Raw genomic sequence first — 19388 nt, 5'->3', positions numbered from 1 at the left:
AGGTGCTTGACGCAGGAGAATCTTTGTGGAGTCAACAGAGCAGCTTCAGGAGTAAGATCGTGTGTGGACTTCGTAACCCCAGTTCCTTGTTTCCCGGATTAAATAATCAAGACTTGCCTCGCTTGCTTTTAACCACGGACCTTGTTCCAAGAATCATTGTTTGCCTTGTATCCAGCCTTTGTTTCCAGCCTTGTTGTCAAGCTACCTAGGACTCCAGAGACTCAGACATTTCCCCACACTATTGCTTGGCAATAGTGTGTGTTTCGGTATTGGATAAAGAACTTTGAGCTCTAATATCATTTATTGGACAATACATTTTTGGACTATATTTGACCTCATTTGAAAGGTCTGCTTCTGAACTATATTCTTCACTTGTTTTTATTGCTTTTATATATTTCCTTAATAAAGATATTAGATAGAGATTGGCCTCCATGTATGGTTCTTGGTGCTCTGCTGCCAGGGGTCTGACAGTTTGACTCCACCACAAAAGCACCAAGCAACCTAAGGCCATTATGTCTGTTACACCAGGAGCCGGAGCGGGCAGCCCTACCCAGCCATCACCCAGTTACACCATTTCCCAGGATGAATTCAACCGGATCCGGGACAAACTTCGAGAGCAAGAGGGAGAAATTTGGGGCTTGAAGGAGCGCGGAGCCCGACTCCCTGCCCTAGCACTACCAACAAAGTTCTCCGGAGAAGCCTCCAAGGTTCATGTTTTCTGTCGCCAATGCATGGCATACCTGGAAGCCCGCCACACCGAGTTTCCCCAAGAAGATGTCAAGGTGGCGTGGATTTACAGTCTCCTAGATGGACCTGCGGCCACATGGGCGACGGCGCTGTACGATGCGGGTTCCACGCACTTAAACACCGCACAGCAATTCCTGGTCCATCTTCGAAACACCTGGGGAATCGAGGATGATGAAGAGGCGGCTGGCCACAAACTCCGACGCCTCTTCCAAGGGGACAGACCGCTGTCCCGGTACATAGCCGAGTTCCGGGTGTTGGCTCAAAACACCGGCTGGAACGACATAGCCCTCAGAGGACAATTTCGCGAGGGCCTCAATCTTGAGATGCAGGAAGAAATCTCTAAGGTGGATCCCCTTGGGACTCTTGAAAGACTCATCGCCCATTGTTTACGGGCTGAAGTCCTGCTTGCCAACAAGAAACAGTGGCTCCGAGGCCAGAGTGGAAGAGCCGGAGTAAAACCCCCCTCTTCTGCCAGTGTCCAGCCTCGTCCGGTATGGAGACCCCCACAGTCAGCCACTAACCCCATGGGAAGCGAGGAGGAGCCGATGCAACTGGGCAATGTGCGCCCCAGGCTGGATGTTGCAGAAAAGGCCCGCCGCCAACGCTTGAATCTGTGCTGGTACTGTGGGAATGGGGGCCACTTCGCCAGGGAGTGCCCAGCCAAGAAGAAGCCCCCCGCCCGTCTGGCGGCGGCGTCCTCCGCGGAAGCGGAGGCTACCGAGGCGGCTGGAACAAAGCCGGCGGGGGAAGCCAGCGACCGGGCGTAGAGGGGCTCGCCAACCCGGTCAAAAACTCCACTCAAGAGCCGCAAACGGGGGTTCTATTTCTCCTGGTGGTCACACTGTGGTCAGTAAAAAAGGGACCCGTCATGATCCATGCCATGATAGACTCAGGGGCAACAAACAATTTCATCGATAGAGACTATGCTAACTCCCTAGGACTACAATATCATGATTTCAAGAACGCCCGGGTGGTGCAAGCCATAGACGGCCGACCCCTGAAGACAGGTCCAGTAAGCCAATGGACCGAGCCCACCAGAATGTGGATAAGAGAACACATGGAAGAAATCTCCTTCTTCGTTACCGAGGTTCCTCATTTCCCCGTGATCTTGGGTATCCCGTGGCTGACACTCCATGACCCAAACATCTCCTGGTCCAACAGAGAACTACAGTTCGCCTCAAGGTATTGCCAAAATCATTGTCTAGTAGCCAAGGTCTGCCATGCCACAGACACAGAACCCATCATCACCTTGCCCAAGAAATATTCGGACTTTTGGGATGTTTTCAATGAAAAAGAAGCCGAGAAACTACCCCCACATAGACCCTATGACTGTGCCATTGATCTGGTGGAGGGGGCCCCAATTCCGCGAGGACACCTCTACTCCCTGACTGAACCAGAGCAAGAAGCTCTCAGGGAGTTTATAGAGACAAACCTCCGCAAGGGGTTCATCAGACCCTCTCAATCCCCAGCCGCTTCCCCAGTGATGTTTGTGAAAAAGAAGTCAGGGGACCTACGCTTGGTTGTGGACTATCGGGCACTGAACAACATCACGAAGCAGAACTGCTACCCATTGCCGCTGATCTCGGACCTATTGGACCGACTCCGAGGGGCCAAGGTTTACACCAAACTGGATCTTCGCGGGGCTTACAATCTGGTTCGCATAAGAGAAGGGGACGAATGGAAAACCGCCTTCCAGACCAAATTCGGATTATACGAATCCCTAGTCATGTTTTTATTGCTTTTATATATTTCCTTAATAAAGATATTAGATAGAGATTGGCCTCCGTGTATGGTTCTTGGTGCTCTGCTGCCAGGGGTCTGACATCCAGTATGATTCTATGGTCAACCTCCTCTGGTTATGCTGGAGGCCTAAGAGATTTCTAGAGAGAATACCTCTCTAGGAATCCCTATGTTTTCCCGTGCAATTCCAAATAAAGTTGATAAAAATAGCTATCTCAGCGAAGATTATTTATGCTCTGGTTTGGCACTGAACTGTGCATCTTACATATTCACAATTCTGAGGCAGCATATATACTTCAAAACTAAACTACACTTGATATTGCCTCTGTCCTTACTTTGCTAAAGTCTTTCTTAGTCTCTAAAGCTTCACCTTTCCACCTTCTTCAGAAAACCCTCCTCCTCCAGTACCCTTTTTCTGACAATGTTTCCATAATCTGTTGTCAAAGGCTTTCATGGCCGGGATCACAGGGTTGTTGTATGCCTTTTGGGCTGTATGGCCATGTTCCAGAAGTATTCTCTCACAACCTCTGAGGATGCCTGCCATAGATGTGAGCGAAACGTCAGGAGAGAATACTTCTGGAACATGGCCACACAGCCCGAAAGACATACAACAACCCTGTTTCCATAATCTCTCTATCTCCCTAACTGTCTACTAAGTACATTTTCTCTTCTTCCTCAATATTTATCAAGTAAAGTTTGCCATCTATTTTGCCTCCGTTTAGATGAGAAAAGCATTGTATAAATCTTTCTGTTCTTTTTTGTAAATGCCAAGCTGCTACGCTAAAGTCACAGAAATAAAGAGAAAAAAGAAACACTGGCTAACATATGAACTCCATGAATTCTTTTTGTTCTTCAAACAAAAATTGATCTCTCACAATGGAATTACACAGAGTTTTTTTTTTGCTTGCCTTGTATGCATACATTTGGCTTGATTAAGGTTGTGCATGATTCCACTTCCTTGGCAGTCAAGTTAATCAAGATCACAAGGATCTATTTCCACCTCTAGATTAATATCTGGAGCATTTAGGAATTTCCTAGGCTGCTGAAAAATTATGCAGAATTGGAGCAACTTCCTACAATGCTCTTATGATACATTGTGGCAATGCTCACATCGACATGGCTTAGTTTAATTACATCTTGCATATAACCTTTATGTGAATGAGCAAGTTCCTGCCAGATATTTAAGAATTAAGGATGTGACCACACAATAAATGTAATAATGTCTCAAATGCTACAGCCAAACACCAGTGCAAAATAGTGTCGTGCTCACTTCAAACGACCGGCATGAAGACAGACCACTGGTAGCTGTTATCAAACAGGATCTTTATTGAAGAACACTCGACATGAACAAAGTCGAGAATGACATAATGTTTACATACAATCACCTTTATCACCTTTGTTTCAACGTCACATCACACGTAAATATCATCACTACAAAACAGTTACTCATCAAAAATGTTTTGGTTTCTCTCCTGAGTTTCCCAGGCTTCGCTGCCAGGTGTTCCGTGTGAGATGTAGAGATTTGTTATGGCTCCGATTCAAGAGCTTGCAAACTCAGCTCTTGGAATTGGTCCCATGACATGGTACTTCCCCCCCGTCTTACGATTTCTTCTGTATCCCGTTCGTATTGATCCTGCAATAGAACAAACACAGAAACTATGTATCCACTTTATCCAAAGTACCCATATATATTTTTAGTAAGCTACGATGGAACACAGGGTGTATTTTCCCTAGGCTTTTTGGCAATTGCAATTGGAAGGTTACTTCGTTTATGATTCCCTGTATTTTAAAGGGTCCAATAAACCTAGGGCTTAACTTTTTTGAAGGTAGTCCCAGTTTTATGTTTTTTGTACTTAGCCATACTAAGTCTCCCCTTTCCAGCTTATCGCCCTCCTTCCTTTTCCGATCTGCAAATGTTTTGTATTTTTTTGTGAGCTTCTTTCAAAGCTACAGTCACTTGGTCCCAACATTCTTGCATTTGAGCTTTCCATTTCTCGGCCCCCTTTCCTCCATTCTCTGGCCACTTCGGCAATTGGGGTAAAGGTTGAACTTCGTGTCCACAGATTACCTCAAATGGGGATTTATTTGTTGCGGAGTGAATCGTGGAATTAAACGCTAACTCAGCAAATGCCAACCACTTGGACCAATCATTTTGTCTTTTGTTTGAATAAATGCGAAGGAATTGTCCAAGTGTTTGCTGTGTGCGTTCCACTGCCCCGTTCGTCATAGGGTGGAATGCGGAACTCATGCTCCTTTCTGCCCCTAACATTTCTAAAAACTTCTCCCAAAATTTGGCTGTGAATTGGACACCCCTGTCACTGACCACCCGGCTGGGACATCCGTGTAGTTTGTAGATGTGATTTATATATAACTCAGCCAGTTTTTCTGCTGATGGTAGCTTTGTAAGTGCTATGAAATGGGCCTGTTTGGAGAATAAATCTAATACAGTCCATATATAACGATAACCTTTACTGGCAGGTAATTCCCCCACAAAGTCCATTGCTACACATTCCCAAGGTCTGGTAGGTTCCGCCACTGGCTGCAATAGTCCCATTGGTTTTCCCCCCGGCGGTTTATTCATAGCACAACTGTTACATTGGTTTACATAATTCTTTATGTCCTTTCTCATTCCTGGCCACCAACATTGTTTCGCTACAGTCTTGGTAGTTTTTGTAATCCCCATGTGTCCTGCACTTTGGTTGTCGTGAAAACGATTCAATATTTTGACTCTTAGAGCTGCTGGGATGTATAGTTTCTTTTTCACAAACCATAATCCTCCCTTTTGTTCTCCCTTGTCTGGGTTGGACATAATCCATTGGTCTTCTTCATACGATTGGGCAAGTTCCTTTTCCCAAATACTGCCCTCGTTAATTTTGATTGCGGCCAAATCCTTTTTTTTCGTTTGTGCCCTGGTGGTGACTGCCAAACCCCATTGCTTCTCAGAAAATAAAGTTCCTTCTTTCGCTACGGTTGTGTTCTCATGTTGGGGCATGCGGGAGAGCGCATCGGCCAGAATGTTTCGCTTTCCTTGGAAAAATTTTAATTGGAAATTAAATCTACTAAAGTACTGTGCCCATCTAATTTGTTTAGGAGACAATTTTCGTGGGGATTTTAGATATTGGAGGTTTTTATGATCAGTCCACACTTCGAATGGGATTTCACTCCCTTCGAGGAAATGCCTCCAGCATTCCAATGCTTTCAGTATTGCTAACGCTTCCTTTTCCCATATGGGCCAGCATTTTTCGGCTTCGCTAAATTTTCTTGATAAATACCCACATGGCTTCAAATACCCATTTTGATCCTTTTGCAATAGTACTGCTCCATATGCACAGTCTGAAGCATCACAATGTATTGTGAAAGGCTTCTGCATGTCTGGATGCTTTAAGATGGGTTCTTCGGTAAAGCGTTCTTTTAGAATTTCAAAAGCTTTTTGGCATTCCGGCGTCCAAATTAATTTAGCCCTAGGGGCTTTTACTTTTGCAGTTTCCCCCTTCCCTTTCGTTTTCAAAAGGTCGGTGAGGGGCGCCGCCAACTGGGCAAAGTCTTTTATGAAAGATCTATAGAAATTTGCGAACCCCAGGAATGATTGTAATTGTCTTCTTGTTTGGGGGACCCCCCATTCTTGTACATCCGATATTTTAGCTGGGTCCATGGCTAACCCATCTGAAGATATTCGATACCCCAAAAAGTCTATTTGTGTTTTGTTGAATTCACATTTAGCGAACTTTGCATATAGCTTGGCTTCCCTTAGTTTTTGTAAGACTTCCCGGACCAATTTAATGTGCTGTTTCTTAGTCTCACTCACTATAAGGATGTCATCTAGAAATACGAATACCCCCTGATATAATAAAGGACGTAGTATTTCATTTATGAGTTGCATGAAGCAAGAGCCCCCATTTTTTAATCCAAAAGGCAAAACTAAATATTCAAAAAGCCCATAAGCACAGGAAAATGCAGTTTTCCAAGTATCTCCAGGCTTAACCCTCAACTTATGTTAAGCCTCGATTAGATCCAGTTTAGTAAATATGGTCCCTTTCTTCAGTACGGTAATTAGGTCCTTTACTAAGGGCATGGGGTATCTATTGTCTTTTGTAATGGCATTCAAATTTCTATAATCAATGCACAGTCTTAATGAATTGTCTTTCTTCCTCCTGAATAAAACCGGGGCCCCCAAAGGGGAGTTAGATGGCTTGATGAATCCCCGTGCCAGGTTTTTATCAATATATTTTCTCAGCTCTTCTTTTTCCTGAACGGACATGGGATAAACTTTGGGTTTTGGCAAACTTGCTCCTGGTGTGATTTCAATTCCCACTTCTAAATCCCTCTTGGGAGGCAATTTGCTTGCTTCTTTTTGATTAAACACATCTACAAAGTCTCTGTATTCCGGGGGCAATAGTTCTTTAGTTATTTCTTCTGATTCTTCCCCCTCGCCCCCTTCCTCCGCTATCTTACCTATCTCCCATTCCGCTTGTTGTTCTCTGAAAGACATGCTTTTCCCCCTCCAATCTACTTCGGGATTTGCCTGTTCTAGCCACGGGATCCCAAGTATTACATTGTACGTGGCAATAGGGGAAATCACAAAGGGTACTTTTCCTTCCCATTTGCCTATTTTACATGGAATACCCTGTGTTTCTTTCTTCGTTAGTCCTCCAGCAGCAAGTGATCCATCCAACTGCGAAAACGCAATTGGAACTTTCAGTATTGTCTGCTGGCACTTTAGAGCCTCTGCTAATTCCGGAGTTATAATGTTCCTAGAGCAGCCACAATCTACAAACGCTCTACAGGTGGCTCGATCCTTTAGTCCCGATAAGCAAATTGGTATTACCATCATGCATCTGTCCTGACTCACCAGCTTCTCCGTAGGCTCCGGGGCTTGTATCTCCTCCTCCGCTCGCCTCCCAGCCGCGGGCATGGGTTTCGGGGCTTTTGGTGGTTCCCCCTTCTGGACCCAAGATTCCGCCGCCCGATGGCCTGCTTTCCCACACACAAAACAACCCTGTTTGATTTTGCAGTCGTCGCCTTTGGAAGTGGATCCGGGTCGTCCCCCGGGGCGCTCTTGCTTCCTTGCTCCCCCTCGACCTCTCGCTGGCGGTCGTTGCTGGGCGCTGCCGCTCCGGTAGCGCTTTACTTGGGACAGAGTAGATTCTACGCGCCCTGCCAGCTGGATCCATCCCGGCAAAGTCATTGGATCATCTCGGTGTGCTGCCCAACTAAATATCTCTGGGCGCAGTCCTTCTTTAAACATCTCGACTTTGGTAACCTCAGACCACTCTGGTACCTTTTCAGCGAGATGGAGGAACTCCTCTGCATATTCGGACACCGTCTTGTCCCTTTGCTTTATGGTTTTCAACTGGTCGCGAGCTCTCAATTGCTCCAGCGGGTCTCTAAAACGGTTCTCTAGGGCAGCTAGAAATCGATGCACCGACCTCAAGCACGGGTCGTGCCTAGCATGTAATTGCACATACCAGCTGGCTGCCCCCCTTTTGAGGGTAGTTCCGATGGTTCGCACTTTACTTTCTTCGGAGGGGAACGTATGCACGTTGTCGTCCATGTATCCTCTAATACAAACGAGGAAAAAGTCCAGTTCGAATGATTCCCCTCCATATTCTAATTTGAGTTCGTCTCTCCTGGGTCTCCACTCTGCGATGGGTTGCCTTTGGATGGGCGGCATGGGAATGGGTTGCATCGGGTTTCTCCGGACCGGACCCCTGCCCATGCCCAGTCCTGGGGCTGCTATCCTCGCTCTCGATGCTGCTAGCAATCCGCCTCCCGTTGTTGCCGTGGGTCCCTCCGTCCATCTGAACGCAGGCGCCGCTGTTGCTCCTCCGACTCCTCCGAGGCCCCCTGTCGTCCTTTCGTCGTCGGATGGTGCATCCTCCCCATCCTTAGGGGCATCTGGTTCCTCTCGGTCCTCCCCCACCAACCCGCTGGACCCGACCTCTGGCCCTAATGGTATTTCAACTCCAACGCCAAGCCGGGGGGTTGGGACTCTCGTCGGGGTTGGTGGTCTAAGGGTTCTTAAGGCTCGCTGGCGACTCATTTCCTGTTCCATCCTTTCTCGGAACTCCAGCTCCTGCCAATACTCCTCGCTCTCGTCGCCGCCGACTGCCGTTGGGCTTTGCGTTGACGCGCGCTGGCCCTTTTGGCTCCAGGCTTCGCTCTCGCCCGGTCCTCTTTCGGCGCCGTATTGGGTTGACTCCCTCTGGAGATTCTCCTCCAGCAATGGCACCAACCTTCCCACAGTCTCCGATAGTCGGGATAGGTTGGTCTCCAGAATAGATAACCGTAGTGCCACGGTTTCTGGCATATTCCCACCGGATCCCCAACTGGTCTCCGTAACTGCCGAAATTCCTCTCCCTCCTCCAGGGATTCTGTGGGTCACTCCATTAGGTTTAGGGTAGCCGGTAGAGGAAGCGATGGCCCGTGGCGTTTCCCCTTCCTCCAGATGAACATCTGGTAAGGGGCCCTCTGCCCCCTTCGGGCTCCGATCGCCCCCTCCGCTCATCGTCACTTCACTGCTGCTCCGCAGGAGGGTGAGAATTAGGATTCTCGACTTTATGTCGTGCTCACTTCAAACGACCGGCATGAAGACAGACCACTGGTAGCTGTTATCAAACAGGATCTTTATTGAAGAACACTCGACATGAACAAAGTCGAGAATGACATAATGTTTACATACAATCACCTTTATCACCTTTGTTTCAACGTCACATCACACGTAAATATCATCACTACAAAACAGTTACTCATCAAAAATGTTTTGGTTTCTCTCCTGAGTTTCCCAGGCTTCGCTGCCAGGTGTTCCGTGTGAGATGTAGAGGAGTGTAATTTGTTATGGCTCCGATTCAAGAGCTTGCAAACTCAGCTCTTGGAATTGGTCTCATGACAATAGTGTAAGGCATGCCCTAATACTATCTAGACCAGTAGCTCTCACCTTGTGGGTCCCCAAAGTTTTGGCCTTCAGCTCCCAGAAATCCTAGCAGCTGGTAATTTGGCAGGGATGTCTGGGAGTTGTGGGCCAAAACACTTGGGGACCCACAGGTTGAGAACCACTTATCTAGACTAAGCCCTTCCTTTTGTGTAAGATAGTCTGAGGTATGCTGCCCAATAACAACAAAAAGTTTTGAACTGTAAATGAGAGTTTGGGAAAATACTTTTTGGACTGCTAGAATTTCCCAGGTGATGCTAATTGGGCTATTCTGATAATTGTAAATGAAAAACATAACTCTTCCAAGCTCTAATAGAAATGAGTGGTGGTTCAAACTCAATTTGGAATGCACCATCTCCTACTAAAAATATTTTTAGATAAGTGATGGATCATTAGGAAAAAGAAACTGAAGGAGGGGCTACATCCTGAACTAATTTCTGGACTACAACAAGATCATCTACCAGCATGCAGCTGGCCTTAATAGAAATTCTGGCACTCTGCCTTCCTCAACATGTTAGTTTCTGTGCAAACATAATTCCCTAAATCATCACCAATGATGTACTGCGCTATGGCTGCCTTACTACTCTTTTGTCATTGCTGTTTATTGATCATTGGTTTTTTTAATGTTATAAAGGTCTTAGAGTTACTGTTTTGTTACCGGAAGAAGCAACACTTTTACATTTCAATAAATGCATAAAGCAGGGCTCAAATAAGTTGGCCCTCCATATCTATGGATTCTGCACACACAGATCCCTGCCAATACTGCCAAAAAGCAAACCTTGAGTTTCCATTTTATTTAAGGGACATCATTTTTGTTATGCCATTATACATAATGAGACTTGAGCATCCAGATTTTGGCACTCATGGGAGGTTCTAGAATTAAACCCCAGCAGGTACGCAAGGTCCACTTATCACAATGGACATAAAAAACAATGGATAATTCCCGTTATCTCCCAAGTCCCAATATAATTAAGCACTGCAATGGGACCTTCAAAAACATGCTAACAATTTACTTTCTCTATGCCAATGTCTTTGTTGGATTTCTATAACCTGGCCTTCTTCCAAAAAGAGGATTCAAGGCACATAATGGTATTAAACGAAATAATATCATAAAAACACAAAAGAATATTTATTTTAAAAGGAATTAAATAAAAAGCACAAATTAAAACAATTCAAAGCAAACATACAAAATTCAGCTATAACATAGCCTGTTCACATTGTTTTCTTTGTGGCAGAGATGTGGAATATACAATCATTTTGATGTGTCCTGACTACAATCCCAGCTGGTTTACTTAATGGTGAGGGATGATGGGAGTTATAGTCCAGCAACATACTGAGGGTCACTAGCATCCCACATCTACTTTATAGGGAAATTCCCGGTGACGTTGATGTGATTTGGGACTGGCTCAAATCTTATTTTGGACATTCATTCATGCCTGTTTGTTTGCTCTTGGCATGCTTGACTGCAGCTATGCCTGCACGGCATGTCAGGCCAGACAATGCCTAAACGTAGGAGGGGAACTTTTTCGTTACCAGCTTAATCCGGTTTGCATTGAGTACAATGGAATCTCTAAAGCCCCATGTGGAGCGGGGCAGGAAGGCCAGTTCAAAGGCTGTCTGTTGATGTATGCATTATCTGGGGTGGCCCAAGCTGACTGTGGTGCAAAACATCTAGTGTCTTTTTTGAAGGTGGCCTGGAGCAAGATAAAAATCTATTTCACAAGAAAATCAAAGAAGCACAGCTCCATCTCAAAGAGGGAGGTGTCCTGCTGGTGGAGATACAGGCTGATTTCAAGTTTCAAGGAAGAGTTTTCCAAACTATGTGTCACGACACATTTGTGTGTCAGCTGCAGTGTGTACGTGTGTGGCGTGAACATAATGAAAAACCCCAGAGTCTATTTGAAAAAAGAAATAAATCATTTTATGTAAATATATACACACACTTATATATGTTTACAATGAAACATTTTCATAAGATACGTTGAATTATGACAATGTATGTATGTATATCTTTTCAAGGGTCAGTTCAATCTGTGCTTTGCCAGTAAAACTGAATGACTGTCACAAAATGATGTCTGTCCAAAAAAGTCTGTCACTGACATGGAAAAAATATTTGGAAAGCTCTGGTTCAAGGGCATCGAAGTGGCTCTTCCCCATACATTTTGTCATCACAGTTTATGTATGTGCCCCTATCTCATCTGAGGGGATTGGTTTAATCTCCACTTTGCTAGTAAAACTGAATGACTGTGTCACAAAATGATGCATGCTAAATGATGCATGCTAAATGATGCTGTGTCACAAAATAGTGCAATCAAAACAGTATGTCACTGATATGGAAAATGTTTGCAAAGCTCTGGTTCAAGGGCACTGAAGCTGCTCTTCCCCATACATTTTGTTATTATAGTTTATGCATGTATCCTTACCTCTTCGGAGGCGTCAGTTTAACCTGTTCTTTGCCAATAAAACTGAATGACTATGTCACAAAATGGTGCATGCCAAAAAAAGTATGTCACGGACATGGAAAATGTTTGGAAAGCTCTGGATTGTTGTTGTTGTTGTTGTTGTTGTTGTTATTATTATTATTATATTTATTTATACAGTGCTTTATCTCCCCAAAGGGCGCTCAAAGCAGCTTGACATAAAAACATCAGTATACAAGTTAAAATATACAAATATTAAAACAGAATTCAACACAAGGGCATTGAAACTGCTCTTCCCCCTACATTTTGTTATCATAGTTTATGCATAGTTTAGGGGCAACCTATCTCTTCTGAGGGGTCAGTTTAACCTGTGCTTTGCTGGTAAAACTGAATGCAATCAAAACAGTACATCACTGACATTGAAAGATCTGGTTCAAGGGCACTGATGCTGCTCTTTCCCCATACATTTTGTCACCGCAATTTAAGTATTTGTCTGGCTTAACTTCTGCTTTGCGAGTAAAACTGGATGACTGTGTCATGAAATGAAATGAAAGTATGTCACTGACATGGAAATATTTGGAAAGCTCTGATTCAAGAGCACTGACACTGCAGTGTCCTCATACATTATGTCATCACAGTTTATGTATGTGTCCCTATCTCTTCTGAGAGGGTTGGTTTAACCCAGTGGTTATCAACTTGTGGATCCCCAGGTATTTTGGCCTTCAACTCCCAGAAATCCTAACAGCTGGTAAACTGGCTGGGATTTCTGGGAGTTGTAGGCCAAAACACTTGGGGACGCACAGGTTGAGAACCACTGGCTTAACCTCTGCTTTCTCAGTAATGCTGGACAACTGTGTCATGAAATGAGGCAGTAAAAAAGTACTTTACTGACATGGAAAGTTATGGTTCAAGGGCCTTGAGACTGCTCTTTCCCCATACATTTTGTCATCGCAATTCATGCATTCGTCTGGCGGAACCTCTACTTTGGCAGTAAAACTGGACAACTGTGTCACGAAATGATGCAATGAAAACAGTATGTCACTGACATGGAAAGTTCTGGTTCAAGGGCACAGAGACTGCTCTTTCCCAATGCATTTCATCATCGCTATTCATGCATTCGTCCAATGTCCGACGTAACCTCTACTTTGGCACTAAAACTGGATGACTGTGTCACGAAATGATGCAATCAAAACAGTATGTCACATGGAAAGTTCTGGTTTAAGTTCAAGAGACTCAACACACTTCATAGAAAAGATCAGCAACCTCAAGCTAAGCACCAAGGACATCCTGATGAGCTTCGATGTGGTGTCTGTCGGCTCACTACAGCGAGTCTCGTGAATGAATACACGAGACTCGCTGTGCTGTCACCAGAAACTTTTCTGTAGGACACATCGACATGAAAAAGCCAAGAATGGGAGGCGTCGGTCAACATTCCTTTATATACCCTTCCTCCTCATTTGAAGATACATTTCCCGCCCAACAAAACCCCACGAAGTTTCCCCGCCAAGTCCAGCATTTCTTCTCAGGATCCCGGGATGCAGGTGTCTTATCGGTTCACAATGTCAGTGACCCTGAAACTCAGCACCATATCCAGGCTCTAGTAGCAGGGTTATGACAGTGTCCCTATTTACTAAGGTCCCAGTAGCTGACACCCTCACACTAATCAAACAAAACTTCCCAGAAGACATCACAGCCCTGTTTCACCATTGTCTCACCACTAGCTACTTTCAGTGGGACAATGGATTCTATGAACAAAAAGATAAAGTGGCCATGGGGAGCCCTCTCAGCCCAGTACTAGCAAATTTCTATATGGAACACTTTGAAAAACAAGCCCCAGAAACAGCACCAAAAAAGCCAACTGTATAGTTCAGATATGTTGATGACACCTTTACCATTTGGAGCCATGGAGAGGAAGAGCTCAGCAAGTTCCTGGACCACCTCAACAGCATCCACCTAAACATCCAATTCACCATGGAAAAGGAAAAGGAAAAGGAAAAGGAAAGAAAACTGCCATTTCTAGATGTTCTGGTCATCTGCAAACCCAATCAACAATTGGGCCACACAGTTTACAGAAAACCTACACACAGAGATAGATACCTTCATAAAAACTCCAACCATCACCCAAGTCAAAAAAGAAGCACAATCAAAGCCCTGACAAACCGTGCACAAAGAATCTGTGAACCTCACCTCCTCCAAGGTGAACTAAACCACCTAAACTGGGCTCTACAGGCCAATGGTTACTCCACCACAGACATCAGAAGAGCTTGAAGGCCAAGAACAAGCCATGAGAGTCAAGGCAAAGATCCACTCAGAGGAAAGGTGTTCTTACCATACATCAAGGGAACCACTGACCGCATAGGCAAACTGATGAAGAAGCACAACCTACAAACCATCTACAGACCCACAAAGAAAATCCAACAAATGCTACAGTCAGCGAAGGACAAGAGGGATCCTCTCACCTCTGCAGGAGTCTACCATATACCATGCAGCTGTGGACAAGTCTACATAGGAACCACCAAACGCAGCATTGTAACTCATCCAGAGAAATCAGCCATAGCAGAGCACCTGATGAACCAACCTGGACACAGTATATTATTTGAGAACACAGAAATGCTTGACCACTCCAACAACTATCATGTCAGACTACATAGAGAAGCCATTGAAATTCACAAGCATGTGGACAACTTCAACAGAAAGGAGGAAACCATGAAAATGGAGAAAATCTGGCTACCAGTATTAAAAAACTCAAAAATCAGAACAGTAAATAAGAAGCAACACTCTGAGACATGGGAACTAGAGGCAGTTAACAAAGAATGCCCCCAAGCAAAAGGAGCTAGTAGATGTAGTCATTCAATACAAATTAGGGTGATTAACTGCAACATTTACGCTGGCCTCCAACTGACAAGAGTTCTTCCCTCACCCTGGACTTCCCACAGATATATATAAACCTTCCTTGCTTAGTTTCTCCATACCTCGCAACCTCTGAGGATGCCTGTCATAGATGTGGGTGAAACGTCAGGAGAGAATACTTCTAGAACATGGTCATACAGCCTGGAAAACATACAACAACCTCTACTTTGGCAGTAAAACTGAATGACTGTGTCACAAAATAGTGCAATCAAAACAGTATGTCACCGACATGGAAAGTTCTGATTCAAGGGCATTCACACTGCTCTTTCCCCATACATTTCGTTATCACAATTTATGCATTCATTCAGCGTAACCTCTACTTTGGCAGTAAAACTGGATGACTGTGTCATGAAATGATGCAATCAAAACAGTATGTCACCAACATGGAAAGTTCTGATTCAAGGGCACCCACACTGCTCTTTCTCCATACATTTCACTGTCACAATTTATGCATTTGTCTGGGGTACCCGGCAGGGCTGTACAATGTCACCTGTATACTGCTATTCTGCTTGTATGCAGAATACAACATGTGACATGCGGGCCGTGATGAATCCAAGTCTGGAGTTAAAATTGCTGGAAGAAACGTTAACAACCTTAGATATGCAGATGATACCACTCTGATGGCTGAAAGTGAGGAGGAGCTGAGGAGCCTTATCACCAGGATGAAAGAAGAAAGTGCAAAAGCTGGGTTGCAGTTAAACATCAAAAAAACTATGATTATGGCAACCAGACTGATTGATAACTGGCAAATAAAGGGAGAAAATGGAGGCAGTGACAGACTTTGTATTTCTAGGCAAGTCAGAAGACGTTTACTTATTGGGAGGAGAACAATGACCAATCTCGATAAAATAGTGAAGAGTAGAGACATCACACTGGCAACAAAGGTCCACAATGGTATTCCCCAAAGTAACCTATGGATGCAAGAGCTGGACCATAAGAAAGGCTGAGCGAAGGAAGATAGACGCTTTTGAGCTATGGTGTTGGAGGAAAATCCTGAGAGTGCCTTGAACTGCAAGAAGACCCAACCAGTCCATACTCCAAGAAATAATACCCGGCTGCTCACTGGAGGGAAGGATATTAGAGGCAAAGATGAAGTACTTTGGCCACATCTTGAGAAGACAGGAAAGCTTGGAGAAGAGAATGATGCTGGGGAAAATGGAAGGAAAAGGGAAGAGGGGCCGACCAAGGGCAAGGTGGATGGATGGTATCCTTGACCTTGCTTGACCTTGAAGGAGCTGGGGGTGGCCACGGCTGACAGGGAGCTCTGGCGTGGGTTGGTCCATGAGGTCACGAAGAGTCAGAAGCGACTGAACAAATAAACAACAACCAGGGTATCCTCTGCTTTGGCAGTAAAACTGAATGACTGTGTTGCAAAATGATGTGCCTCTCTAGTCATGGACATGAAAAACTCTGGTTCAAGGGCATCCAAATGACTCTTCCTTACTCAGCCAGGAACAAGAATCCCATTCTGCTCCCTGACCCCCCCCCCCCCTCCCAAATTTCCACTACCTTAAACAGATCCCTTCAGTCACTTCCTGCCTTGAGGAAAAGAGTGAAAGGCTCCTGCGATGTCAAACCCAATGCCAGACGACGGGGCGATTACTGGGCCACGTCACCAGGGAGGGGGGATTAGAGCCTGTCCACACGGCGCCATGAGGAGGGGAGGGAAGGCGGGGCAGGGGGAGGGGAGCCCTTGAAGGTGGGGGTCACGTACTCCGGGCAGCGAAAGGGACCCTGCTCCCTTTTGCACCTCAGCGCCATCCTGTCTCTCCTGCTCCGAACCTGGGCGGGAGGCGCCATCCAGGGACACGGCGGAGCTCCTCCCCTCCAATCGGAAGACTCACCTGCAAGGGTTGGCAGGGCAGGACCCTTCCCCTTCTTTCCTTTACCCGCCTCTTCCCAAAGCAACCCCGCCAGCGGCGCCTGCTCGCTCGCCTTTCCCCCAAAGCGCTGCCCCAGCCAAGCGGAATCGGCAGCGGAGGGCCCGCCCGCCCGGCTGCCCGCCCGCCTCTTTGGCCCTGGCTGCCCCTCCTACCTGCTGCTTCGGCGCCCAAAGGAGCCCCGCCTTATATCGTCGCCTGGCGAGGGACGCTGGGCCTTGTAGTCCTGCTCTGGGTCCTCCTCCTCCTCCTCGGAAACCCTGAAGGAGGGCCTTTGGAGAGATGCGGGGGCGTGTGGAAGAGGCCACTCACAGGTCGCCCGCCGTTTGGGACCAGGTTTAGGCTGGTCAGGCACTGACCTATGCTGAATGCAGTTTGGAGCCCCTCCACACCACCAGATAATCCTGTTTCTCATCCCCGATGGTGTGCTTTGAGATGGATTGTAAGGCAATGTAAACCCCTTCTACACTGTGGATTATCTGATTTGATCATCTGGATTATATGGCAGTGCAGAAGGGGCCCTGCGCTGCCATATATAATCCAAATTATCTGCTTTCAACTAGATTATCTGCCAGTGTAGACTCATATCATCCAGTTCAAAGCAGACAATGTAGATCAGGGGTCCCCAAACTAAGGCCCATGGGCCCTTCAAGGTCATTTACCTGGCCCCCGCCCTCAGTTTTATAATATAATATTTTTATTTTTTATCAGTTTTAATAATATAATATTGTATATACATATAATATTGATGGTAATATTATAATGTAATACAATATAATACTAATAATAATACCATATAATAATATTAATTATATATTATATATTACATGTAATATTAATAATAATATTACAATATAGTGGTATAGTTCAATATAGTAATAAATAATGCTAATATTGTTCTATGGTAATAATATAATATAGTGTATGTACATATACATTGTAAGCCGCCCTGAGTCCCCTTCAGGGTGAGAAGGACAGGATATAAATGTAAATAAATAAATAATAAATAAATTTTTGACTTAGTCTTGCCCAAAATCTGAAATGTCTTGAAGACACACAACAACAACAATCCTAATTAACTTGACTATCTCGTTGGCCAGAAGCAGGTCCACACTTCCCATTGAAATCCTGATCGGTTTGTGTTGGTTAAAATTGATTTTATTTTTAAATATTGTGTTTTTCTTTCATTGTTGTTGTTGTTATTGTTGTTTTTGCACTACAAATAAGACATATGTAGTATGCATAGGAATTTGTTCGTATTTTTTTTTTCAAATGATAATTCGGCCCCTCAACAGTCTGAAGGATTGTTGACCGGCCCTCTGCTTTAAAAGTTTGAGGACCCCTGATGTAGATTATCTGCTTTGATAAACTGGATCAGTGGTTCTCAACCTGTGGATCTCCAAAATGTTTTTGCCTTCAACTCCCAGTAATCTTAACAGCTGGTAAACTGGCTGGGATATCTGGGAGTTGTAGGCCAAAACACCTGGGGATCCACAGGTTGGGAATTACTGATCCGGATTATATGGCAGCGTAGAAAAAGCCCTACGCTGTCATATAAAATCCAGGTTATTTTATTTGAACTGGTTTATCTGGCAGTGGGGTCATTCCATGCTGAGTGGTCTAAAATTTTAAAAAGTTCTCACCACCATGTTCTCCAGTTTTGTTCAAATTTTAGCTGTAGTGCTAGGCAGGTGTTAAACCGAGTTTCCCAAAATGTGACGTCTCTTAACTGCAATAGTTGCTGATCTAAACCCAGTTATCTGAAGGGCAGTCAGTGTGCGCACAACATTTAAGAAAATGCCATTTTTGGGGTCTAATAAAATTGAAACTAAACATATAGGTAAAAAGGTAAAGGTTTCCCCTGACATTAAGTCTAGTCATGTCTGACTCTGGGGGTTGGTGCTCATCTCCATTTCTAAGCTGAAGAGCCGGCGTTGTCCGTAGAACCTGATCTACTCACATTGGCATGTTTTCGAACTGCTAGGTTAGCAGGAGCTGGAGTTAACAGCGGCCACTCAAGCCGCTCCGGGGGTTTGAACCAGGGACCTTTCAGTTCAGCAGCTCAGCGCTTCAACTCACTTCGCCACCAGGGCTCCTTAAATGTATAAGAATGGCTAATAAATTGAAATCCTGTACGATTTTTTCTGCTGATTCTGATGAAGTTAATTTTTGACATTATGGGTGCAAAATCCAGTCAAATAAGTTGACTCAAAGTGTGTATCGAAAGGTGTTGTGACAAATTTTGACCAATGTTCAGACTGCAACAATTTCCAGACTGCAACAGTCTGAAAAGTGCCAGCCAATACTTGTTCGACTGATTGTTTCAGTGTCATCATTTTTTTCTGGCAGGGTTATTGTGACTTAAACATCTGCAAAAAAGCAGGAGTTCACCAACAGTAACTTTTTCTAGCACTACATTGTTACCCACTTTAGCAAAATGGGTGACTTTGCCAAATGTTCTAATACAGCATTCATAATATTCCTCCTTCCACATGTGAGAAATGGGTGAATTAATTACGCTTATAGGTTTCTTTTCATGGCATCAGTCTCCTTGTCTATAACACTCCTTCTTGATATGTGGATCCCGACCCCAAATGGGTCCCCTTAGCTGAATTTTGTCCCCCCCCCCCCCCAAAGTTTTCTGAACATCACCTAATGGATGTTGGAGACATTTACACAAATCTGTTATGCTGTGTTTATGGTGGACTTTGCAGAAGATGCTTCAGCTGTACTTCATAAAAAGGGAAATCAGCCTGTTTAGCA

General features: G+C 44.9%; 1 protein-coding gene across 5 annotated transcripts in view; it reads right to left on the bottom strand.

Moving 5' to 3' along the window:
• The window catches only part of trip10 (thyroid hormone receptor interactor 10), a 274634-nt gene extending 257832 nt beyond the window's left edge, over positions 1-16802 (bottom strand). For 3 of the 5 annotated variants that reach the window (XM_062974100.1, XM_062974105.1, XM_003228448.4), the window contains exon 1: positions 16590-16769. The gene's annotated coding sequence lies outside the window, so the exon portion shown is untranslated. The other 2 variants (XM_062974102.1, XM_062974103.1) reach the window with 2 other exon arrangements.
• Between the last annotated feature and the right edge of the window lie 2586 nt (positions 16803-19388).

Source organism: Anolis carolinensis, chromosome 2 (assembly GCF_035594765.1).
Source record: "Anolis carolinensis isolate JA03-04 chromosome 2, rAnoCar3.1.pri, whole genome shotgun sequence".
In the NCBI taxonomy this organism is placed as follows: domain Eukaryota; kingdom Metazoa; phylum Chordata; class Lepidosauria; order Squamata; family Dactyloidae; genus Anolis; species Anolis carolinensis.
This window is presented reverse-complemented; position numbering and strand designations above follow the sequence as displayed.